General features: G+C 49.5%; 1 protein-coding gene and 1 long non-coding RNA gene across 4 annotated transcripts in view; one reads left to right on the forward strand and one right to left on the reverse strand.

Moving 5' to 3' along the window:
- Positions 1 to 260: 260 nt before the first annotated feature.
- LOC143149365 (uncharacterized) lies at positions 261 to 1,345 on the reverse strand. Its single transcript, XR_012992758.1, has 2 exons — positions 1,045 to 1,345; positions 261 to 989 (listed from the first exon to the last, which is right to left on the reverse strand). It is a non-coding gene; the product is annotated as an uncharacterized LOC143149365 (long non-coding RNA).
- A 12,987-nt stretch (positions 1,346 to 14,332) lies between these two features.
- Positions 14,333 to 26,583, forward strand: part of Oatp74d (Organic anion transporting polypeptide 74D) — a 92,533-nt gene continuing 80,282 nt past the window's right edge. For 2 of the 3 annotated variants that reach the window (XM_076316946.1, XM_076316945.1), the window contains exon 1: positions 14,333 to 14,411. The gene's annotated coding sequence lies outside the window, so the exon portion shown is untranslated. The other variant, XM_076316947.1, reaches the window with a different exon arrangement.

Below are 26,583 nucleotides of genomic sequence, written 5' to 3' on the forward strand. Positions count from 1 at the left end.
CGAAATGTTTTCACGTGGCTCTTTCTCAATGTGGATCTATCGCGTTTCGTCGATCGCTTCGATCCTCCTCCGGTGTCCTTACTGCGTATATTTTTTCGACGAGAATAAAAACAACGTTCTTGTAATGCGTATAAGAGTGCGAATATATTAATGAAACGAAAGATTGCGTTTCTATGCCCAATATATATATCCACTTTATTAAAATTATTTCAAGCATGGCAAAATATTCAGTTTTCCTCGTCTATCGTGTACTCCTGATACCAAGGACCCGAAATCGACGAAAAATTTTAGCAAAAATTTCAGAAACTTATTCGAAAATCCCGCAAATTGTCAATTCGCTGAGATTCTTCTACCCAAGAGAAAATACTACGCGTTCCGATTCGTGGATCGCGTTTCGTCGAGATGGAACGATAACGATCCCGTACGCATACTTTTGCTGCTAATCGGACGGTTGACATTGCTGCTCGACAACCGGACGAACGGAAGGTACAGATTTCAATCGAGTTTCGACAATACAGAGTGGCAAGCCACGACTAATTTACTAATTCAGGCATAATTGCCTTCTCGGAAGGGACTAACGAAATACATTGAGCCCAGGGTCAACGACGTGTCCTGAGGTACGAGCAAAGGTTGCGGTAATTAACCACGATTTCGAGGATCCGACGAAAAAGTCCTGTGTTTGTTTACGTGTTCGAATTTGCTCCAAAGTTGGTCCACTCTCGATTCGAGTCTCCTCGGGTATCGCTTCTCAAACTTTTCCAGACACTGGCTACTTGGACGCGTAACCAAGGAGGTCCACTGGCCCTTCGTATCATCCTTCTATGCCGGTAGGTCGTACATTATCGTCAGAAACGAGCCTGTCACTCCTAAGTGCGAAACCGTGAACCGATGATATCCTTGAATCCAAGTGAAAATTATCAGGTGTCTCTTCGATCGATTGTAAATAGAAGAAACTCTGGATCAGGTATTTGTGTTAATTTTCTGGAAAACTAAGTAAGTTGTTACTTAGTTACTTACATTTCTTATCGATAGATCGTATCTCACCTTCGGAAAGGAATTTTCGAGTGCCAACGCTGAGTGTAAAATTATGGACAAGTGTTGGGTGTAGGCCAGGTGTTTGTTCAAATTTTCTCGAAACCCGAGTCGCATCGGTCCGCGGCGGTCCATCGAGTTACTCGGACAGGGTACTCTGTTCGAGTAGCCCCGAAGGCTCTCGTAAAGTTTCCAACATTTGTATAGATTCTAGACTCGATCGTTGAAGATGGTCCACGCTCGGTTCTCCGTCTTTGAAAATAATAAGGAAAGCTCGAAATCGAGTCTCCGTCCGCGGTAGAGTTCCACGAGATTGGAGGCTCTGTTAGAGTTCACCGAGAGCACACGAACGAGAGACTACGCGAATTGAAGCTGATCAGAGAGTTCACAGCGACTCACGTGATGCCCTTCGAACGAATTGGATCGCGATCTCTGTCAGGCTTGTCCTCTTTCTCTCCCACTCCCCGATCAGCTTCGTTTGCTCTTCGATGAATAAGTTAATCGGGTTAATCCATATGTGCCATTAAACGTTACGCACGCTTAATCACTTCCGCGTAGAGGGGTCAGTGCTCTTCCTCGTTCCACGGTATGGCCTCGCTGTTCTATTGTAGCGTTACGAGATTATACGGATGAAATACGTTTCATAAATTCTGTCTGCGCGCGAGCGTGAGACTGCCGCTCCGCGCGTTAGATTGGATCTAATTTTCCAATAGACTACCGGCGGTGTCGTGTTCGTTGATATCACGAAGCGTGTCGGGGATCGCTCCGTCACTTGGCCGGAATTCTCTCTCGCTCGGCCAGCCTCCGATAGATGCTATCGGTGACCCGTTGATTTACGCCCGCTAATGCCCGCGTTTGATTAACCTTCTTGCGCTTAAGCAAACCCTCGCGATCGGTACCGCGGCTAATTGCGTTTGCGGACCACGCCGTGAACCACGACGAGGATCGACTCCCGAACGAACCGATTCGGTTATTTTCGATCGAGACCCGAACCCTGACTCTCCATCGCCACGGTCACAGGTACCGGATTATCGACGAGATGAAAATTAAAATTGGAGAGGAGAGGAGGAAATGAAAAATAAAAATCTAGAGAAGAGGGAGTGAAAAATAAAAATCTAGAGAAGAGGAAGTGAAAACTAAAACTCTAACGGAGACCTTCGATCGAAAAAAATGACAAACTTCGAAACGATCCCTCTACAAATGAGATGTAATTTCTAAATATCCACTTGCAATTAATTTATACCGTCTCGATACGACATCGTGCATACATTACTCCCTCGTTTGCCGACTGGCTCCGTGTTAGTGTCGTAAAGTACGTGCAGGTGACAAGGATACGTACACGCGTAAGTAGTGCACAGCTACGATTATATTATACTATCGAGCTGATAAAAACCGAAGAATGAAAATATAAAACTAGAAAACCGTGAGAACGGAGACCTTCGGTGTGTAAAAATCGTAAACGAAAAAAAATTGTATTCGTTGTAACGAAATAACGTAATTTCTGAATGCCCGCTCGTAATTAATTTATACCGTCTCGGTATCACACCGTGCATACATTACTCGTTTATCGACTGTTCGGTTGCCTCCGTGTATGCGCCACGAAGCGCATACACGTTACAAGGATACGTAGCGTATATACGTAAACAGCGTACAGGTTGCAGTTTATATTAACTAAGGAATTTATACCATCTCGATATCGCGCAACGAGTACTCGTTCGTTTGTTGTCCGTTCGACTATCTCCGGGTTTGTGTCGCAAAGTCAATACTCTACGAGTCGCAACTATAAATACGTCGTTCGCGTTACGTAAATAAATGTACAATATTCGGAATGCGCATCCGGTAGTGCACGGTCTCGAATATGACAAAATACACGCTCACACTTTTTACTTGATAAGTCGGTTGCACGTGGCGTTCCTCAAGGATCTCTTCTCTTTTGTTCACCATTTATGCGAGCCATTTACCGCGCGGTTGCAATAACCGCCAGGTGTACGGTACGCCGATGACACTCGATTGGTTAAGATTTTCGATCTTCGTCGCGCCGAGTCTGCTAACCGCGCGATAGAAGATGACCTTCGTATGCTTTCGCGTTGGTGCAACTTACACGGTTTGCAATTAAATCCCTCCAAATCCTCCATGTTGGTTGTCGGCTCTTCCTGCCTCCTACGCAACTTATCTTCCTTTAGTGTCTCGCTTGACTCAACTCTCCTCGCGACGTAACCTTTCTCCGAGAATATTGTTGTAACTTCTGACCCGTCTCGATGTTTTTCACCTTCGCGTCTTCTCTACAGACTTCGTTGAGTTTTATCTACTCCGAACTAGTTGTTTCTCAATCTTTTAAGTTTCTCTTGTTTAATTATCGCGTAACCTTTTCCCAAGAATATTCTCGTAACTTCTCGAAACCACCTGGACGCTTTTCGCGTTTGTGGTCCTCTGTGTAAACTTTGTCAAGTTTTATCTGCTCCGAACGTGTACTTTCTCGATCCTCTACGATTCCTTTGTCACTTCCATTCTTAAAAGCGGAGATATATTTCGCTATTGTCGGCACAAATGTCTTTTTTATTATAATTACGCTTACCCTAAACACCCGTGTCTGTTCTCAGATCGGTCGAATATTTCCTATTGTTTTATACATTTCGACTTTTCGCAATTATTCGCAATTTAAAGATACTCGATGTCTTCCTTTAGGCGAAAATACTATCCAAAGCAATCTGTCGAATATATTATTCACCTGTTCGAACGTTCTTTAAAATTACGACCGGTGGTCCTGTTCTTGAAACTTCGTTCGACTCGACGGACGTTTCTCGAACGTTTCTATATTTTTTTCAATCCGATTTTGATCGATATTCTCGGCGCGCGTAGAGGCTTCTTTCTCGAACGAAACGACGCAGAATATCGACGCGTTCGAACGGTCCGTGATTGTCGAAGCGGCGAACTAGAGGCGTGAAACGCATTTGCATTGATATCTGGGCCACAGTGTCTCGTTTCCCAATGAAGTCGTTGGGTCCGACCGATCTGGCCGATGACGATTCATCGTCATCGCACTTGCCGCGCAAATAACGCGAGCGCGGCGATCGACGCCACAACTAGAGGGTAGATCGTTGCCATAACACGGGAACACCTCGTTTCGAACGCGGTTCGGTTCGTTGAAAATCGTGCCCGATTTGCGTGTCTCTCTATTCGCGTGCACGCTCGAGGCAATTGATATCCAGTTCGAGGTTACGCAATGGAGTTATCGATCGAAGCAATAAACGATTCGGCGTAATTGACGTTAATTAATATCTTGATATAAGAGAAGCATTATCGACGAGATAGGTGTACGTACGTTGAATCGACATTGATTCGTCAACGTTTCAACGCCCGCTTCGGGGGATTTCCGTCATCGCGATAAACAAACCAGAGACGCGCGACCAAACCTGTAAACGTTGCTCGTTAGATTCGTAACAGGCGCAACGAACCGCGGACGATCGTAAATTAACTTTTCAACCCTTGACGATACTTTCGCGGGGTAACCTTTACCATATTGTTCGATAAATTTGTCTACGTCGTGTTCTCGTACGAGTTAACCGCTCGTGTCTCTTTGGATTCGATCGAGTTTAACATCGTTTGTATTCGTTTCGGAACAATTTCAATGTTCGTATTAGGATGGACCGTTTCACGACCGAGTTTTTTTACACAAGTAGCGAGCGAGTCGAAACTTTATCACGGACGATACGATTTTGGAGGTCCTTCAAGGTGATGACATTTGATTTTTTCTATATCTTGCTAGATATAAGTTTTCAAGGTCATCTCTAACTTTGCACTCGACGTAACAATTTTTACGTACGAGAAAAAATGCTCGTCGTACAGCTCGTCTCGATACTTGCTGGCAACTAGAATTATAGGGTTGCGGGGGAAAAAAAGAAACCTTGAAAACTGACGTAATAAAAATCGAACGTCGCTTCGAAGATCCTCCTCGCCGATTGGGAAGAGGATCGAGTCGATCGAGTCGGGTGGTCCGTTCCGTACCGCGTTCTCGAATTTGAACACTTATCGTGTACCGACGGGGAGCCAAAAAATAAAAACTAGGAGTGAATTTCGCGCACTCGACCCGGACGTAGTTCGAACCGGTCTAGTTGGTGAAAGATCGGGCCGTGGAATCGTCTAGGAATATCTCGCGGGAACTCGTCTCTCGTTATCTGCGTTTGCAAATCGTTCGGGCGCTTGTAACGCGAATTACACCGTTGCGAACGATAAACGAATTCGTTTGAATTCGCGATAAGATGACGTAAGTACGCGAAACGACGCGCCGCTGCTGCTGTGACTACCGCAGATAAGAATCTGAGCCCTGTTATCGACGTTTCTGTGTGCATGTGTTTCGAGCTGCGAGTCGATAAAAACAAGAAACGAAAAGAAAAAAAAAAAAAGAAAGAAAAAAGAACGAAAGAAAGAAGGAAAGAGAGCACGGTAACGCGCTTGTCCGAAATACGTTCGGTCGCGACGCACATCCGGTGCATGCGATTAACGTTTGCAGTTGCAACTCAGGAATTTGCAAGCGGAGATTAAGTATGGGTGGAGTGACGAAAATCTTCCATCGTTTTGTAAAGCTTCCGATACCTATCGTTTCGATGTTTCGCTATTATCGATGTTTATCGTTCCACAGTGTACTACAATTTACTATTGGTACGAAATGTCTAGGATTCGTTCGTTGAACACGTAGATGCAATTTTGTGGTAAACAGAGGATCGGGTTGAACGTCGAGCAAGGATGCATACGTGTTTTGGATCGCGGTTCGATGCACAAAATCCTTTCCATCGTGTTACTTTTGCATTTACGTGGATCATGATCAACGCAGTTTCCTTTTCATCAAAGACAATGATCTATACTTTTCTACTTATCGCGCGTTCAAATACCACGGTTCTTTCTCCCGCTACTCTGCATATTACTATAAACTAGTTCTCGCGATTCGCTCCCAACAACCTTTAACACCTTTCCAGCACGCAGCTACCGCATTCGTTATAAACATTACCGATAACTATTCTCTTTATTCCGATCTTATCTTTTCTCGATATATTTTTCCCATTGCCACTGTCTCCGAGTACATTTTCCTGCTCACTTTCCTTTCATTCGTTCGTCCTTCTCATCGACACGATTATTTTCCACTTTCCACTTCCCTCTTGTTTCCCATTTTCGTTTTCTTCCCGGTTCCCCTTTCTTCCCCCGATGTTACGTTTCTTAAACGTACACGATCGTGGAAACAGATTATCATCGATATTTCATTCCTCGCCAATTTGTCGCCAATTTTTCGACCCGAGTCGCCGTCCAGTCGTTGGTCGACTTTTATCGCGAGAACTTTTTTGCAGCGAAGGTCAGATGTACGTATATGGAATTGCGATCTTTTGCTCTTATCGTGTTCTTTTTTTAAACCGTCTCGATGACCGACTAAATTATCGGCGATCGTTCAAATTGGAGTATTGCAGCGGCGCGATAAGCCGTGTCGTCGTCGTTACGTTGCGAAAACGCACACGCGCGCAACGTGTTGCAAAACAACAGAAATCATCCGTTGCAGAAGATACAGGCTGCGATACGTAAACATAACGGGGTCCAAAGTATTTTCGCGAGCGTAAAAATAGTAATGTGCACGCATCGATGGCCGACGTGACGGGTCGTTTGATGCGCAGACATAATTGCCTCTGTCGCGTGTGCTTAATCGCTTTCATTCTGGCCCAATGAACGTTCGCCTAGGTCTACGATGTCGTTCCTATCGATAAACAACTTAATTGTTCGCGATCCGCGCGCCCGACCGATCTAAATAGAGGGCACGGTATTCCCGTCCTTGCAATCGTTTACTTTACTTCACTTTAGTTTACTTCGTTGCGGCCGTACCTCGATCCTCGCGAGACAAATGGCGATCGATGGATCGTAGAACCGACGATCGATCCTCTCGTCCAGTTGGGAAACTTCTATTCTGTACGTACCTTAAATTCCTCCACCGTGTTGAAGAAAAGAATTAAGTTCCAGGTCATTGCATTTTATACGAGCGTAGAATCGAAGGACTGTTCACTCGAACCCAAATTTTAACATAAATTTACGAAAAACGGTATTCGGTAGCCCGTTGAGCTTTTCCGTAGGTTTCGCGAACTCGGATCTTCAAAGTTCAACGAACCTTCGAAATTGCGTATCGCAACCGAATCGTTTCGTCGGAGTCTCGGCGATCGTTCCTCCGAACGTGCGCGTCGGATTCGTTTCTGGCCGTGTGGGAAATTTCTGAAACGTTTCGCAACGGAGAAAGGGGAAGGCCGGGAGAGAAAAAAGAAGAAGAAGAAGAAGGAGAAGAAGAAGAAGAAGAAAAATAAAAAAATTGTGAACCTTCGACGAGTGCAACGATGGCAAGTGGACAACGAGACGGGGAACGACGCTGCAGCCCGCTCGGTGTAATATGTGGGCCAGACGGTAATAATTGTTCGACGTTTCCTGGTATATTATACTGCGTGTAATTGATACAGAGGAGCCGCCATTAATTCTCCTGTTGTTGTCGTGCTATCTTTAGCGCGGTGGCTCGCGTCTTGGTCCGTTGGTGAATATATTTTCGCGAAAAGTCGACGTTTCGAATCATTCGGTGCACCGTTCCAAAGCGAAACGAACCGCACGGAAGATCAACGCTCGTCTTCGAGGATAATTATTTTCCCTCGACGATATCGCGATTGTTTCCACGTGCGTCGACTTCTTTTTTTTCTTTTTCTTTTTTTCTCGCAACGCAAACGAACAAGTTAATCCCCTTTTTCCGGTGTGGATCGATCGAAATCTCGAACCGGCGGCAAGGATTGCGGCGCAGACACTCGCGTAGCCCTTTCACTCGTCGGAGAACGTGGCTACCCTTACCACGAATATATCGATTCTTATAGAAGGTATATCAAGGTCACGTTATCCTGACGAAGGTCAATCTCCATTCGCCGCGGAATGCAGCGCAGCCCTTTCATTTATGTTAATAGGATTCACGTGCAGGATACCATTAAAAACGTGGTCCGCCTTCCTCGAAGACCTAAATATTTGGAATTTTTCCCACCGGCGCATTATAATCGACTTCGATTGCACGTGTACCGTCAAGTGACTCGTGAACGGGCATTGATACTCGAAGAAAGAGATCACCGAACGAGAATAGCATTCACGTCGTCCTGTATCTATCGCGCGCGTGCACGAAAGTGAGATCAAAATCGATGGAAAATTTTCACTACCATTTAAAGGAAGAAGTATTCCGATCGAACGGTACAGGTGGTTCGAAAGAACCGGGTCTATCGGGTGTTCGCGAACGACGAGGTCCACCGGTCGACTTCGAAGAGCAAGTCGTGCACCGAGAACGAGATTGAAATCGCTGGAGAATGTTTCGCGACGATGTAACGATAATCGCGAACGCGTAACGACAGCGTTCGTGACGAAAGTGAATAATTCCCGCATAAAATCTATTACACGGTAACGCGTGGTTAACGTTGTTATCTGTTCACCGTCTGGTTGTCTCTGGTTACCGTGACACGAAAAGAAAGGTTCTTCGTGCAGTTTGTCGTTAACAGTGATATCCGTTATCGTTTAATTGCCCTCCTCTGGTTTCAAACGTACGAGAAAACTTCCCTGTACAATGTGTCGTCAACAGTGGTACCTGTATATCGTTCGAGTACCTTTTCGAGTTGCGTAGGTAGGAAAAAAGTTTCATCGTGGTCCTTACTAGCGTTTGATCGTGTCCTCTAGATACCGAGTTCCGAAAGAAAAAATTCTTCGGAACGACGCGTCGTTAACAACGGTGCCCGTTCATCTTCTAGAGTTAGGTAGAGTACAAAAACGGTTTTCCAATACTCTGTCGTTCACAGTGGTCTCCGTTCGACGTTTGTTTCCGATTTCGGTTAAAAATTCCTCCGGTAACGGTATGAATTTCGAAACGGAGAAAGAAAAATCGAATCGTTCGAAGCGGATTTCCAATACTCTGCCGTTCACACTGGTCTCCGTTCAACGTTTATCTTCGATTTCAAAGATAGGATTAAAAATTCCTCCGGTAACGATACGAATTTCGAAAGGGAGAAAGAAAAATGGAATGGTTCTAAGCGGATCGCGCGAACGAGACTCGCGCGGGCAGCGGTGGATAGTTTGGCCGTTGGTTCTTCGGCCTAGGATCCATCGTGTTCCGTTCGTCGAGTCTATAGAAGATTCCGACGACGGTGTTCGTATAACGGTACCGTCGGGGTTCTCGCACGTCGCGCCGCGTTGCGTTGCGTTGCGTTGCGTCGCGTCGCGTCGCGACGCATACCTACCTGGCCGTGAATCGAGCCCCGAGCCTCGTGTGCGCCGACGAAACGGACGTATATACGCGGCGTGTGTTACGTCGACGCGTGTTGTCGGTGTTACGTGCACCGGGATCCACGTATGCGTGTACGAACGCATTTTGCCGCAGCGAGACCAGCTGAATGCCAATCGCCACGCGAACCATTCGCCTCTCGATGCGGACGAGACCCTCGTAAACTTATGTCCGTTTTATTGCGAATATTTTGACTCGAACGATCACGCGGGAACGAGCATCTGCCCATTATTTGTCGCTATTGTCTCCATCGACGACCGAGCTGTTGCGAAAACGTTGCGAACACGGATTCCTCCGCGAAACGTTTACTTCGCGTTGTTGAACACCGTAGGTGCGAACACTCGCAACGTTCTTCGCACTCGTTATTCACGGAACGCGCGAATAATTCGCTGTTCGGGCGAACGGTGTTACTCACCTCGAAATCACCGTAAAATTTCCCATTGCTGATTAGGAAGCTGGAGTAAATGATACCGTTCCGTCGAACGGTGCGTAATTTTATTTACTCGACGATCCGAAGAAAAGTTTTCCCGATGATACGGCGATATCGACGCGTCGTCGTAAGTTTCGAACATCGAGAAAACAACGCTCCGTTTTACGGAAGGTTGACTAGCGCGGTCGTATCAACGTTCGCGCGGCGAAAGAATTTCGCGTACCGAAAACTCCGATTCGCATGGTTTATAATGAATCCATTCATGCCGCCGGCTTGGCAACTGCAAGTGCACAATATTCGCTGCGAGAGGAGCTTGCACGGGTGTTGATAAGGGACCGTTCACACCGTCGTCGCGCAACCGAGGAAAGTTCAACGGTGGTTAAGTTTCTGGTGCGAAACTTGAAAGCGGGTCGCGATTCGTCGTCCACGGTTTCGCGAAATCGTTCTCGAGATTCGATAGGCGCGTTCACGCGCGTAGATTTTCCGCGATGGTCGTTGGAACGGCGTCGCGCGTGTATGAATGGGCCCTGAGATTCCTGGTCGGTGAACGTGTACTACGAGTATCGAAAAGATAATGCACTTAAATCAGAGATCTCGTTCGCTCGATTAAAATCGTAGCGGCTCGTACCGCGTTAAACGTTTCTATTCACCGGCGGGGTGTACATGGAAGTTGCAGTTCGATCGGAATTGATAAAAGTGCCGATGGAATATTAGCGTCGATCGCGATACGCGATACCATCGACTGGATAGAAATCGAAACGAATCGCGGCGGTTGTTAACCGAGCGATGATTAAAATTGCGCAATCGTGGCTCGATGGATTGCATTTTGGATGCAAATCTATCTCCCGATCTCTGCAACGTGTATCGAGGAAAAGGGATTCCGGTCATCGTTTAATCGTTCGTTCATCGTTCGAACGAGGGAAGACCCCTTACGCCACGGTCTAGGTAATATTGTAGAATTACGAAACACCGAGGTTTATTATCAATTTGGAATTTCACGGAGACGATGAAATAAAAAACGAACCTTACCGTGTCGCGCGTTATTTTTCACTACTCGTGTATTCGTACGATGGATTAATCCTTTGTACTGGAAGCTTTTCCACTAAGAAACTAGCACCTCGATGAAATCCTTCGAATCGTCTAATTAATTTCAAACGGAGCGTTTTCGTTTCAACGTTTCGTACACGTACGTTTACACTTGCGAGTAATTGAATTTTAATTTCGATTCGAAACCACGATGGTTTTCCAAATTGGAGAGAGTACACCGTATTAAGCGGCGATCGAGGGTCAAGACGACGTTTGTTTCTCGCTACCGAGTGAATCCGTCACGGGACAAATCGACGACGATCCGGAGTATCGATCGACGCGTTCTCGCGGATAGCCCGCGCGATTTGAATCGATCTCGACCGGATGGTCCCTTGATTACGTAAAGACCTTCGAGCGGAATCCGAAGTCGAATTTACGCGAAACTTTCGACCCGCGGTGGTCGTCGCGGTTTGCGAAAAAGTAACCTGAAAGGACAATATCGGTGATCAGAACGGAGGGACCGATTCGGTAACAACGCAAAACGAAATTGACATTCCGTCGTCGCGCTATCGGAAGTAATTTGATCGTAGCTAGGAAATCGCCCAACTTTCCTCCACTTTCTAGGAGAACTTTCATCGTTGGCGGTACCTTCGCTTTTACAACCGCGAGTGCTTTCGTCCTATGGTCTGAGAAACGAAAAATCGAAGAAGACGCAACAAAAAAAAAATAAGTAAAGAAAGCGTCGAACGTGGAAGAAGACGTCCGTTTCGGCATCGAGTTGGACGATGGCCAATGTTCGGTGTCGCGGTACGGGGAAGGTAAATTTTGAGAAGGCTCGTTTTCCCGCGTTCGACGAGCGTAAACAACGTCCGGTTACGCGAATGGATCCATCCCCCGTTCGGTGAAGTTGGACGCGATGCCCGCGAATCGGCCGTTAGGAGAACGCCGCCGCGTCGCTTTCACTCGAATTCTATGGTTTTTTGCGGCGCGGTTTCCGTACGTCGAGCGGTAGAGCGTCGCGTTCCGTTAAGAACCACGGGCGATAGGTTCGTTCGGTGGGCAAAACAGTTAGGAGCCCCGCGCAAAAACGGGCAACGGGCACCCATTGAAAACCGGGGGGTGGGGTGGGGTGGGGTGGGGGTTAGGATCGGCCGGGAGGCGATCGAGCGGCGGCGGTGGCGGCAGCTGCCAGGATTCGGGATCCCGATCTCCTCGTAGGGCCGCGCGTAAACGCGCTCGCTCGCTCGCTCGCTTACTCGCGCGCGCATATCGGGGACTCGGCGCTCGTTCCCTCGGTCGAGATTCGTCTGGAACGCAGGAAAGAAGGGGTGGGCAAAAGTAGGGTGAGAACGACGATCGCGGAGGGGATGGCCGACCGTGTGGAACAGCAGTCTGGCCAGTTGATTACGATGCCGAAACGAGTGGCGGTCCATCTCTCCAACCAGTTTCGGACAGCGTCTTCGGGCACGAACGAGGCCTACGCGTAGCCTCGCGGTGGAGACGCCTGGGCCCGTGGTAGACGGAGAGAGAGAAAGAGAGGAACGGAGATAGGAACGCGCGCGAGAGAGAGAAAGAGAGAAAGAGAGAGAGAGAGAGAGAGAGGGAGAGTCCGCGAAGAGGAGAGTCCGGGAGCAACGCAAGAAGAGACGGAGGAGGCGACAGCCGAGCTAAAGTTTCGGTTTCGTTCGTTTCGCGCCTGCTCCGCGTCGAACGGGAGCCGAGAGTGAGCGTCGGAGCGAACGAGAGAGTGAAACCGAGGGAGGGAGAAGGCAGTCGCGGCGCGGGCACCGGTGGGAACGAGACGGGACGATACGCCGTCCGCGGAAGGAGAGGCCTGGAGACGGGAAAAAGGGGAGACGGAGCGAGAAGGAAAAGCTCGAGGTCCGCACCGTCGGCGCGAAGGGGCTACGGGGAGGGTAGGGGGCTTGCAACGGGCGCGCGCGAGACGGGACGCGCGGACGGCTCGGGGCTACGAGAGAGAGGAGAGCAACGAACAGACTTCACCGGCGCTCTGCTCCCAATAACGACTCTCGCCCTCGGTCAGTCGCGCGCGAACCGCGGAGCCGCGAGCATCTCTCCGTTTCTCTCTCGCTCCGCTCGCCGGGATTCCGGCGTTTCGAGTCCGCGTGCACGTGCGATCGAGGGGACGACGAGACCGCGAACAAACCGAACGCGACCGATCGACCGACCGACCGACCGACCGACCGACCGACCGACCGACCGACCGACCGAATGGAAAACGACCGATAGACGGGCCTGATTCTCGGCTGGCTCGAACCAAGGAAAACCGGGGACTACCGGAGAGGAGGAACTGGTTGCCGTTTACGGAGGAAGGGATCCTCCGAGGGAACAGGTGAATCGTTCGGTTTCGGAGCGGGGTTCTCGGTTACGCGTTCACCGCCGCTGTCGGCTCGCGTCCACCGCCGAGACGCGTTACCCAGGAATCGGTGGTACCGGATAGCCGAAACTGCGAACAACGGGGAACGGACACCACGGATACCGTTCGCGGATCGCTCGGTGAACCTTCGATCGGGCTACGCCGAGAACGACCCGAGACTTCTTCTCGTCGATCGTCGAGGAGGATTCGCTCGAACCGGGGGAACGGTTCCACGAGGACGACGATGCCCTCGCGCTAGGACACTTTGCCCGGCTTACAGTTTCCTCCCTCCGACGTGGTTTTTCATCGCTGGTTACGGAGCACCGGGGAAATAAAACTCGGAAAAAAGAAACAACGCGAAAGAGAGGAAAGAGTGGTCATCGTCGAGCGACGAGAACCGGGTCGGATCTCGTGGTGAGTTTTTCGGGGTTATCATTCGCGGTGGAATTGCCACGGTATCGACGCCGTAATCGCGTCGCGAGTGGTGCCTCGCTGCATCCGGAGATACACACATGCAGCTGGTGACCGAACGAGAGAAGAGCCGAGAGCGGTCAAGTGACAACAAGCGGCAGCGAGCGCGTGGTATATAAAAGTGCGAACTGGTGGAGCGACCGAGCGAGTTACCGGGCGGTGCGAGCCTCGCCAGTGGCGCGCGGACCAAGAAGAAGAAGAGGAACGCCAAGCAGAAGAAGAAGAAGAAGAAGAAGAAGAAGAAGAAGAAGAAGAAGAAGAAGAAGAAGAAGAAGAAGAAGAAGAAGAAGAAGAAGAAGAAGAAGAAGAAGAAGAAGAAGAAGAAGAAGAAGAAGAAGAAGAAGAAGAAGAAGAAGAAGAAGAAGAAGAAGAAGAAGAAGAAGAAGAAGAAGAAGAAGAAGAAGAAGAAGAAGAAGAAGAAGAAGAAGAAGAAGAAGAAGAAGAAGAAGAAGAAGAAGAAGAAGAAGAAGAAGAACTCGAAGAAGAAGAAGAAGAAGACGACGAAGTAGAGAGGAGGGAGCGCGCGCACACCATAGAGGACAAACGCTGTTGCTATTTTCGAGCCCGCCAAATATCTCGGCGCACGGTGCTGCTCGGTGCTGTCTGCGCTGGCCCTGGTGCGGTCTTTCTTCGGCCGCGTCCACGTTCCACCAAAGCGCAGGCGACTCTGCGCCGAACCAAACAGGGAGAGAGAGAAAGACCGCGAAGGAGAAGACAGCCAGCGGGAGAACGAGCGAGGGAACCGCGTATGACAGGTACGTTTCGACCTCTTGCCTTTTCGCGAAACCGCCAGCCGCGATCCGCTCGACCTACCGCGCGTATCTCCGATCCGTGACCGTGATCGCGGACCATCGCTAACCCTCGAACATCCGACCGAACCGTTTCGACGTTTACACGACCTGGACGAGGACCCGGACACCCGCGTTTCGCGGTTCACCGACCGTTTTTATCCGCGAGGGAGATTTATACGTACGATCCTTGGTTAACGACCGGGAGCAGCCACCTTGTTTACCGAGATCGACCGACACTGGACGGTGTCAGGGGCCACGGTTCTTCGGACGAGCTCTCGACGTCGATCCCGCTGGAAAACGCGATTCTTCGCGGACCTCGATAAATGAATAATCACGACACCGTGCGCGTCGAGTAGGTCTTTTCGGGACATCGAGAACGTGGAATCAATTGGTCGTTTTTGGCAAGATCCGCGAGACAGTCTTTCCCTGGAACGCGTAGATTCGAGTCACTCGACGTTGGAGCCAGCGACCGGGAGACGATAACGATTCGCCGTTGGTACGCGCAACGAGAAGTCTCTAGGAATCGCCGCGAGACGGAACGCGTTACTAGAATACTCCAAGTGTCTCTAACGATCTCTGACGCAACGCTTCGAAGGAAATCTAGATCGTTCGAGGTGCTTCCAGAATTAGGTTCCGATAGGTACTTACGTCTCGCGCGCGTATCGTTCGTACATCGTGTCCGAAACACCTGTCCATCGCGAGCTATTCGTTTAATAACGACGAACGCGAATTATCGCCACGAAGCTGTTCCTTCGGTACGGTGAATCTTTCTTTCGCTCGATGGCGGAGAACGTCGAGATTTCTTCGCGATTTTCTTCCCTTCCAACGATCGAAACTTTGCAATTAATCGGTTCGTAGCGTCGAGAAGCTTGGCTCGGTCCTCGGGTCTTTTTCTATCAACGTAGCGTTAATATAGCGACGACTAGTTGCAAAGTCGAAAAGATCGGTTTTGAAAGCTTGGAATACTCTTTCTCCAATAAACCTCTTTTCCGCACATTCCCTCCGCAACGGAATCAAAGTAATCGCCGCGAGGACGTAGTGGAAGTTTCGTTGTGTCGTTCGATATCTCGTTGCATCTTGAACGAAAAGAGAACGAGTGAGCTGTAGACGTTCTCGATTGGTCCGTCTCGAGCGCGTGGTCCTACGAAAGAACGTTTTAAGGTTAAAAGCGAGGAGTCTGGATCGCGGTCCCCTTCGATTCGTTTCGACGGAAGCCGGCGAACCCCGGTAAACTCGTCTCCGGTCGTTCTCGAGGAGAACGCGAGACCGCGTATTCGAGGCTCTCCGCCGCTCGTTAACGTTCTACTCGCGTCGCTACAAAAGGTATTAGCGAAGCGTTCGGATAAACAGCTCGCGGTTTCGGCCGGCCATTTATAAATACGTTTCCGTGGAAATTCGGGAGCGCGGCGGGTCAACTCGAGCAATCTCATTGGACGCGGAACGCCATGAGCAGAGAGAGAGAGAGAGAGAGAAATAGCATCGGCGAGTGGCTCGATTTTATTCGATACGTTGCTTCTCTTTTAATTTTTTTTTTTTCTTTTCACGATCGAGTATCGATCCCTCGAGTTCTCGATCACAGCGGAGGCGAGAGGAACGCGAGATTACGCTACGCGAAAAGCTTCGCGAGAAGAAGCCGCGGCGGTTCCGCGCTCACTGAAACGACGTTCTTTCCCAGACGGAGGGAAAAAAATGCTGGATCCACTTCGGGATAGAACCAACGTCGGAGAGATTAGCTTGTATCTCGACTCGAAGTCTGCCCGTCATAATACCGTGGCACGGATATTTATGCAATACGCGACGACATGCAAATGGATACATTGTTTGCGCGCTTGTCGGAGATAAGATACAAAGCTGGGACGCTTTGTACAATTCCCGCAACGCTTTGCGGAGGATCCGTGGCTGTTTGCGATGCAGGAAATTAGCGGACAAATCTGCCCCGTTGGATGAGATATTAGCGTTTCGGTGTAAACAAGATGTAGGCGAACGACCAAACGACGACGATTCTCCCTACCCTGCGTTCTCGTTGCTCCAACGGGTCGCGTTAGAATTTATTCGACGGTGATAATAATTTCATTGATAACGCGCGATACGGCGAACAGGAAGATAAACCTGGGTACTGTGCACGGCTCGCGAGAAGTCGTTTAAAAGGAACGTGGAACTGGTTACGGGCGGCCCCGTCTTCTCCCGTCCAATTGTAAAGATACCTCGTACAATTGTAAAGACGACTCGTTACAACTCCTTCTTCCGCGCAAACGCAAAGATAGCCCTTACCATCGGAAGATAACTCGCCGCGGGACTCACTTTTTCCACGTACCGATTCGATCGCAAACGTATACACCTCGTACGATTGCGAAGACGACTCTTCGTTATTGGTCCGCTCCACTCCCGTGCGATCGTAAAGATGGCCACGCGCAATTGCGAAGATCGACCGAAACAACGACGAGGATAAACCTGCTACCAGATACGCGGGTATACGTAGCTCTGTTGTCGCTCCGGGTGACTTCTTTCTAACAGTGAACAGTATCCAGAGTCGTTCTCACCTAACCCGGAAAAGATTGCGCTATCGAGTGCGAATCGCGAGGAACGCGAATACGAGAATCCACGAGATACGCGAATAAAAGTCTCCGATCGCTGGTGTTGTTGGTCGCTGACCGAAACGAATCGTTCTCGCTGTCAATAATGCATCTTGCGCAACAGGTGAGGAACTGCGCGGCAGTGAAATTCGCCACCATCTGCCGGCAGTCGTTCCCTGCGTCTTCGCGTACCGATGCATCTGAGTCACGTTCGCGCAAAGTTGCAACTTCGACGAGCACCGAGCCAGCTCGCCACCAGTCGAGAGGAGACCGGGTACCGTTAGGCATCTCGGCATAGGATCTGTCGCGCGAACGTGAAATCCGAAATGGGCCGATGAATATTCATCTCTCGACGCGGCGATCAACCGTTGGTAGTCATTCATCGCTGGCGAAGGGCAGTTCCCGTCGGCCGGCTCCGATCTTCATTGAAGGTGTCGTCGATGATCGGTAGTCGGTTCTCGTTTGACCAACGACGGTGACCGTGACGACGGGGCCAGATGTCTCGGAAGCCCGATCGTCCTCCGATGCGATAACGAAGATAACCTGTCGTGGATAATAGCGTTGTTAGACGATCGAAACTTCGGTGGTCCCTTACGGACTCTTTAAGGATTCGATCGTCAACCGAGTTCTCCTCCTCTCCAGCTTTCTACGTTCGCTAAAGGGACCAACGCGGGATTAAAAGTTTCGCTTTAACCGTGATAAGGCTGTTGCGTTTGTAGTCAGGTGTTACCAAACATAGGCTGTGCGGAATAATGGAATTGTTGAACGTTTATTTAAATAGTAGAAGGTAATAGAGTCATAGGGCGGGACATGGCAATGAACGACCGACTAGACCGTAACGGTCACGTCGGGACACCTACCAAAAAATATCCAAATCGGTAACGACTCCCTCCCCCGTGTCTTGACTTCTCGAGGGCAGCATCGGTCCAAGTCGTTGTACTCCAACTGGCTGTTAATCGTTTCTGGTACTTGGGTAAGGATTTCGGGGTCCTGTTTTCCTCTGAACTCGTTGTTCCACGTTTGTTACCCAATGGGATCGAGGAAAAAGTTCGCTTCGCTTCTTAGCGCAGCTCTCGTTTATCGGGGACGACTACGGTGTAGCTGATTCGGTAGAACGATCGTTAACTCGGTGTTGAGAAAAATAGATGATCGATTGCACCGTCACCGACCAAAGGTGGCTTCGGTGCTATCGTAAGGTAGTTGTCCGAGGATCGCTGCGATCGTCCTTCGTGTTCTCCACGGTCCACTTTTTCAACGGGCGAAAAGCTAGCTCGGTCGTCTATCGCTGCTCTCGTCCACCAGGGGTGACTGCAACGGACCACTATCGCGGTTAATGGTGGATCAGTAGGGCAATTGTAGATTCTCGTTAACCAAGATAGACCGTCGTCGATTACCGTTTCCGTGTCATTCACCGATGACCGTAGTTCCTCCGTTCCATTAGGTGCTGGTTGCTCAAGGGAGACCGCGGTTCTCGGATCCTCGTTTTCAGCGGTCTTTCGGTATTCTTCGAGGAGAAGTTGGCCCTGTCTTCCCGGCGCAGCTGACCAAAGGAAAATATTACTTTCCGGCTTTGTCTGTTTGCCTTTCTCCGATTTCTTGTTGCCTCTTGGACAAGTTTTCCCTCGTCGGCGTTTCCTTCGATGGTCTTCGCAACCCTTCGATGTTCTTCCCGAGCCGGTAGCTTTTCCCTTCCCCGAGATGGCGGAGGGGCGGTTCTGTTAGCTTTTTCCCTCGGAAAGGCAAGGTTGCGAGCGGAGGATCTCCTCCGGCCAGCGTCTTCTCTCCAACGGTTCGCAGACCCTTTTTTTTTCCACGAGCGAAGGTCTAATCGATGCGTCAACCTTCCTCCCTGGAAGTGGAAACTTCTTTTTTTTTCTTCTCCTCCGTGTTTTTTTTTTTTTTCCCCACGTTCGTCGTCGGTTCTAAGCGGCGCGCGTGACTCAGAAAAAACGATTCACGGAGTCGCGATGATCCGAGAGCGGTGCGCCCGGTGTGTTCCATAAGTCCCGCAGCTGGGGAAACCGGAGATGAGTCTGGCCGATTCCACGCGATCATTGATCGTTAACTTTTTTTGGCTGTCGATGATCAAAGCCGCGCGACGCGTTGCCCGCGCGTAAATCGACTTTAAATCGCAATAAACCGTGCAAAAACTGCGCGCCGGATTTGCCTCGCGCGCGCTCACTTTCGACCGGCCCGAAAAACAGAAGAAACCGAAAAACCGATACTCCCTGTCCCGCTTCGACTTCATCCGAACCTTCCCTGCGTTTACGGCTCGACTTCGATTTTCCTTTCGAATTTATTCGAATCGTTTCGAGATCTATACCGGTTCGAAACACGCTCGTATCGTCGCGCCCCGTATCCTGAACGAATACAAGATACCGTGAGACTTCGCGTCTCCTTTCGCAATCGCTACGATTGTTGCAACGATAAAGAAAGCGCGACGAATTTCTGTACTCGCGGTCCGAAAGGAATCCAACGGATTTTGCCTCCGGGCGCGTTAATTCGAACTCCCCTGTACATTGATTTAATCCCGGTAGGTTACACTGGCCACGAAGCGTTGATAAATTATTATAACGGTGTAATGAAAAGACGACGGGATCCTGGTGTCTCCGTTGCCAAAGGGACCGAATAGGTTTTGCCTCGGGCCGGCTAATTTGAACGTTCCTGTAGAATAATATCGATGCATTTTATACGTTACGGCGGCGATCGAGGGCTAATACGCTATTACAACGATAAAGAGAGCACAAGGTCTCCTTATACGGACTCGCGAAAGAACCGTGACAGATTTTACTCTCGGACACGCTACTTCGAACGATCCTCTACGTTAATTTGACCACTTTCGCGCGGCCATGAATCGTTAATACGCCATTACATCGACGAAGAAAGCACACCGGGAAATTCCCGCGTTTCTGGTACGAGAGGAGCCCGCCGCGCTCCTCCGCCTCGGGGCGCCTAATTTAAACGACCCTGTACGTTAATTTAACCCCTCTTGCGCATCAGAGCGACCACGAAGCGTTAATACGCTATTACGAGGCTGAGGGAAACGCGAGGAATTCCCGTACTTTCCTCGCAAAATGGGAATCCAAGTGGATTTTGCTCTCGGTTGGCCCGATTTGAACCGCCCTCTACGTTAATTCGATTCCTCTTGTACACCGACTTACCAATCGTTAACAAACTATCGTAACGGTAAAAGAAACAGGCAGAGAATTCTCGTACTTCCGAATCGAAGAGAATTTCGCCTCTGGACACCTATTTTGAGCGACCCTGTACAATTAATTCCAATCAATTTCGTGCAGCAGCCACGAAGCGTTAATACCCTATTACTACGTCAAAGAAACGACGAGGAATTCCCGTGCTTCTGGCGTAGAGGGAATTCGAGTAGATTTTCCCTCGAGGCGCCCAATTTGAACCGCCCTGTAGGTTAATACGACCCTTTTTGCGTACCAGAGAAGCGTTAATACGCTATAATAACGATCGAAAAAAGCGCGCAGGGAATTCTCGTACTTCTCCGGCTAGAAAAACCCGCTGTACTTTGCCTCGGGACACCTATTTTGAGCGACCTTGTACGTTAATTCCAATCAATTTCGCGTAGCAGCCACGAAGCGTTAATACCCTATTACTACGTCAAAGAAACGACGAGGAATTCCCGTGCTTCTGGCGTAGAGGGAATTCGAGTAGATTTTCCCTCGAGGCGCCCAATTTGAACCGCCCTGTAGATTAATTCGACCAATTTTGCGCACCAGAGAAGCGTTAATACGCTGTAATAACGATCGAAGAAAGCACAACGGGTAATTCTCGTAGTTCCTCGAGAAGAGTGGGACCTACTGTACTTCACCTCGGGACACCTATTTTGAGCGGGCCTGTAGGTCGGCCGCGAGTCCCGGCATCGAGAAAAGTGGCGTGCGTAATAATAAACGCAAAACGCGGCATTAATCACGCGGCACAGGTAATCGTAGATCGCGTAGATGCTCGTGGCTTTTTTCTTTTATTTTCTTTTCTTTTCGTTTTTTTTTTTCCCCCGGCCAACGGATCATCAATCCGGCCCGCGGTGGACGGCGAGTTCTTTTATTGAATTTCAAGACCGCGCGCAGTGATCGATGATCGACCAGCGAGTCGCGTAAACATCATCGTGTAGTTAGTGGTAACGGTCATTATTACACTGTCACTGCCGGTCGCCGACGAACGATTTGCATAGTCACGCGACCTGGGACACGGGAATTTCGATTGTTGAGCGCCGACTCCGATCGCTCGTGACTTTTCCACGCGCTCGCGCACGCGCTACTTGCGCTAATTATTGGCCGTTGATTGCCTCGAGTACCGAGTTTGGACGTCGCTGGGTATCCGGTACTCGTCGAAAACCAGCTACCCGACTCGCGGATGAAACGGTGAATCGTTTTCTCGATGGAAAATCTAGCTTCGTTTGTTAGTACGTCGGTAGTCCACTTGAGAATCGACTGGATGAAAACTACACTGATCCTCGAGGGGTGAAAAGTATCTTTGAAACGTGTATGGTTCTTTCGGAAAATCTTTAATGGAAAACATCTAGTCGCTTTTGTTATTAGTGGTTCACTCGTTAACAGGGTTTCGTTCCCGGTAGGTTCGATGTACGTCCTCGAAGGTTGAAAATTAACTCGAAAACAAAAAAGAGCTCGATTCGGAGTGGGTTCAAAGAAATGTTTCATCGAGACGCAGATATCTTCTCCAGTTATGGAGACGATCGAGTGAACAGGTATTTGGACAACTCTGCGGGTAGTTTTGGACTCTCGGGGTACAAGTACTCGTGACGAGTACCGTTGTGATATTTTTCGATGCTCCGTTCGCGCGGTTAGTTTTGTAGAAATTGGAGACGGTAAATTGGACGATGCTTGACGCTGTTTCTGACTGTTGTACACGGTGCGTGGCATTCTTGACCCTTCGACCCTACTCGCGTGTCCGTGGTGTCGTCTACCGTCCTTCTGGGCCGTCCATCTTCTCTCTCGTTTTCCGTGGGACGGGCATCGCGCTCGTTTCTCCTTTCGACACAAGCGGACGCTAATTAGACACTTAAGTAACACGTGGCCGGGCCATTAACGGCGCGTAGGATACGCGCCGGTTAGACGATCGTTTCTTTTCGATACATTTCATTAAGCCCCGCTCGTTTTTGAAATATCTGTGACCTTGCCCCCGCTTTCTAATTTTATCGCATACTTCGCGAGATCCCCTTTGTTCCCGTTTCCTCGAACGGTATTTATTTCACGTCGATCGTTTCGATCGTTTCGATCGTATCTCGGACCTCGATTCGCCGCTCATTTTCTCCGCAATACCGTCCGACAACGAAATTTCAAGGACGAGAGGAACACGGTGCGTTCGACGGAAGGGGCGATCGAGAGGTGGCAATTGTGCACGGGGCGATAAACTAGCTCGGATAGGGCTCCTGCGCGCAACACTTTGCTACAATTTACAAGGCGAACGGTGGTTGTAGATTTCGCGACGAAACGCGAAAAGAAACTAGAAAAGGTGTGCCGCGTAACTTACGATCGAATCGTCGAAACGTCGGGAGCGTGAATGCGCGCGGCTCGCGCAGCGGGCTTTCTTCGATCCGTGAATATTACCGAGTCGATTCGGCCGGTTCCGATGGCGAATTTATCGTTGAAAAAAATGCCGACGAAAGCCCGACTCCGTTTTCAACGGTCAACAATAAGACGAAATTGAGGAGGGGAACGAGCAAAGCTGATAATGAGCCCCCATAAAATCGACCCGCTTCTTTTCGAGGCCCCCTTCCTGTTTCGTCGGTTTAAGCAGCTTTCACACGATGCTCGTGGCAATAGTTCGGACCGGTCGTGCAACGCAACGCGAGGACCCTCCTCTGCGTAAACTTCGATCGTAGAAACGCGTGCTGCGCACAGGGCAGCAACGAACCGAGCCGACCGCAAGATCAAGGCCAAGTTGAATCGATTTAACTCTCGAGTATCGTTTCGTTGAAATAGATTAGCAGTTAGTCTCGGGGACTCGATGTATCCCTTCTAATGCACCGGCGCGCCGGTAACTCTTGAAAGTAACAGTGCAATTGATGTACAGACTTGGAAGAATTATGTCGCAGGCCTTGAAAGTTGTTAACTTCACTTTCTCGTTGGATCTATGCTGCCCGCGCGTGTATAAGACGAGCAACCCACTCGTAACGATATCCCGGGAACCTGTGTAAGAGTCCGCTCGGTTCCCGACGCGTACAACCGAGGCGACAAACTGCTCCGAGGAATCATTATCGGCTCCTCCGAACGCGAGAACCGGCCAATTTCAAGTTCGTCCGCCTCTTTGTTTATCCTTGCCGGAACCGCGTTCGACTCCACCGATAAAAGCGATCCAAGAGTAAACTTACTCGCAACTTTCCAACGCCGAACTTTCCAATCTTTGATACTCGAGGTTCTTCTTCTTTGTTTTTTTCCTTTTTTTCAAGTTACTCCCAGTTCAATTCTCCGTTAGAGCCCACACGTGTAACCTTAATTCGTTCTTCGGCGAGAAAAACGACCCGAAGTAAATACTCTTGCAATTGCCGGAGATTAGACTCTGCGTCCGTGTCGTACCTCCTGCAGAGGGTCTACCGTGTGCATCGGAGATAATATTTCTTCGCGATCTCCCGATCGATGATCGACCGAGTCTGGATCTAGGTGTTGCAGCGCGGAACATGGCACACGTGTTCGCCAACTTGTCCGAAACGTACCCCATTTCGAAATTATATTAAACTCCGACGATAAGAACGAGGCGAGAGCATTCTTGCAACAGCTCGGTTTCTGGTATCTAGAACGAATTACGATAGAGCGAACTGTCAGGGGGACGGATCGTTTCTCTTCGTAATTTACCGATCGACCAGGCAATGGACAAAGCCACCAGGTCCACGAGCGTTGCACCCTGGAACGTCACGTGTACCTCGACTCGTCCAAGACCGATATCCCTGGTTAAATTTGTTCGAAACGCTACCGGCGAAAATGACTCGAGAATCTGTTCGCAATTTCCAGAGAGCGGAGTCTATAATTTTTCTTCGCTCTCGGTCGCTCGAGAAGCTCCGGATCCACGAAGGTTAAGGTGGGGAATTTCACGTAGGAAAAAAGTGCTCGAAATGTTGGGCCGAGTAATCGCAGCGGGCTCGTGAGCGGGGTACAGTGCACGCGAAACCGGGAGACGCATTCCCACGATTTCGCGTTCGAGTCGACCGTGGTCGAGTGAAGTCGAGTCGAGTCGAGGCGAATTTTTCGGGGCCCTCGTTGTGGCGGGTTCTTAAAAACTCGGGTCCCCGGGGGCGTTCGACGTCATTAGCTAAATAACTGCGTCGGCCTGCATACGTTTGCTTTTATTATTACTCCCCCCGTTGCCTCGGTGGATTTGTATGCGGCGTGAAATCGCGGCGTAACCTGCGACTCTCGAGAAACAGAGGGAGACCGAAGAAAGAAAGAGCCGATGAAAAATAGCGGGGAGGGGGTGACCAGACCGCGGGCGGCGAATTTTATCCCGAACGAAAATAAGAAATAGCTGTCTGGAATAACATTTCGCTCGTTTCTTTCCTGGATTATTTCCTTCGGAAGTGAACGAAATAATCGATTTATCCGAGCCAATAACCTACCTTAAATAATGGAATTGCCTTAATCGAACTCGAGTATTTTCGGCGCTGTGAATACGCGCGATAAGTTTCGTACGTTAATCTCGTTTTTTATTTAACCCCGAAGAAGGCATCTGGAGGTTTGCCAAGGCCCCCCGAGCTGCGTTCTTTAAAACCAAATATTTTTAATACGGAACGTTCTTCCACATTCCCCTCTCTAAACGCGATCTACCCCAGAGAGGGATACACCGAATTTATTCAAATCTTACCAAAACCGAGAAACAAAGCGTCGATCCTCTTTAACTATAAAATTGAACTCGCTTGGATCACCGTTCGCGAATCGAGTGCGAAAATAACACGTGGCTGGAGAAAACGTGATATAATCGAGAAAGGCCGAAAGGAGAGAGGCATAGGCACTCGTTTGCTCGCGCGCAAGCGGAGAACGACTTTTAAGGATGGACGAAAAGAGGGTGGGAGAGGAGGTTCACGGCGGAAAGGGGTCAGGGGTACGTAGGGGGGCTGGAGGCGGCTAGGGAAAAAAAGAATCGCGAGAAAATTAGTGCTTCTGCCAGGAAGGAGGGAGCTTTTTATGCGTCGGATCATATTGTTGCGGTCCGTGGGTAAGCTCGGAATGCAATTATTAAGATTCAATCGCCACGGGCTTCGATGTAATCGGCCGTAATGTTCGGATTATAAATTGCAAAGGAGTCGGTCACCGTGGCCGTGCGGTGGTTCCCCTTGGTCCATTCCCCCCTTCCCCGTTTCTCTGTCGATCGGAGTGCCGGCCAGACATCGTCGTCCGTAAATCTCGAAATTATACATTGTTTTTCTTCCGAGGTAGGGGCGTTTCCTCGTGTTTCGTGCGTGTTCTCTCCGGTGGTGCACACGCTTTCGAAACCGGTCTCTCGCTGGTGAATGAGCAAAAAATCACGCGCGGCGGTCTCAGCGCGGCCGTCTCTTAATCAGCTGATAATCCTGCTGGACACCGATTTCGCGTGCACCGGGCATTTCGTCGCGGACGAGTTAATGATCGACCGTATTCGTGTACGGCCGTGTCTCCGACGCGTCCAGAAGGGCCCTCGAAAAACTATACCGCCTCCGAAGCGGCCTTTGCAGCGATCGCCGGAACGTTTCAACCGTTTGCCCCTGCGATTTCTTTAAAAGTATCCTGTCCCTCGATCCCTCGCGGTTATCTTTCAAATTGTGCTCGAAAAGTAAAATTTTCATTCGAGAAGCTACGAAAATTATCGTATTCCATCAGGTAGATTTTTTAAGTAGAGCACTCCGTGTTGGTTTAACTTTCCCGCGGATAATGACGAATCTGTGGACCAAAATTTGCGAAAACTCAATTTTCAAGTGCATCTGTGCGTACACGTATACTTCAGGGGTTCAAATTAGGCCCTTCTTTCGCGATCAATCGCCTTCTACTAAAGGCTATCGCATTCGAGACCACTGTAAATACAAAAGAATAGAGAAATGGATATTCGTAGAAGGTTAGGAAATTTCAGAGAGAATTGTAAGTTCAGGTTCGTCGAGGGATATTTATTTTGGTGGCGAATGGGTGAATCGCGAGCACGTTCGGCACCTGATACCCAAAGGTTTCCTTCGTTCGGCTCGGTCGCGTCACCTACGGGCCGGTGTTTCTTCGTTCGTAAACGCGAGAATATAATAAACATACACCGGAGTGTTCGCAGTTACGGCGCGTAGATCAACTCGCAGAGCGTCCGATGCGACGATTGCAATAAACGAACGCCGTCGTACGCCTACTTAATCTCGCGCGACTAGCGTAAAGGTGTAAGGGTACCTCGCGCGGCAAGTATATATGCCCGAGGACTGCGGAGTTAAAGATAGCGTAATGGCTGTCGGTGTGATTTGTACGAGGAAATGTTTCACGCTCGTATCCTTTTTCAAACGGTAAGCGCCATTTTTCACCAACTTTTCGAAATACGGTAGTCCCTCGATTATCCCACCGATCGTATAAACGAAGAGCTCA

The sequence above is a fragment of the Ptiloglossa arizonensis genome, chromosome 7 (genome assembly GCF_051014685.1).
Source record: "Ptiloglossa arizonensis isolate GNS036 chromosome 7, iyPtiAriz1_principal, whole genome shotgun sequence".
Lineage (NCBI taxonomy): Eukaryota > Metazoa > Arthropoda > Insecta > Hymenoptera > Colletidae > Ptiloglossa > Ptiloglossa arizonensis.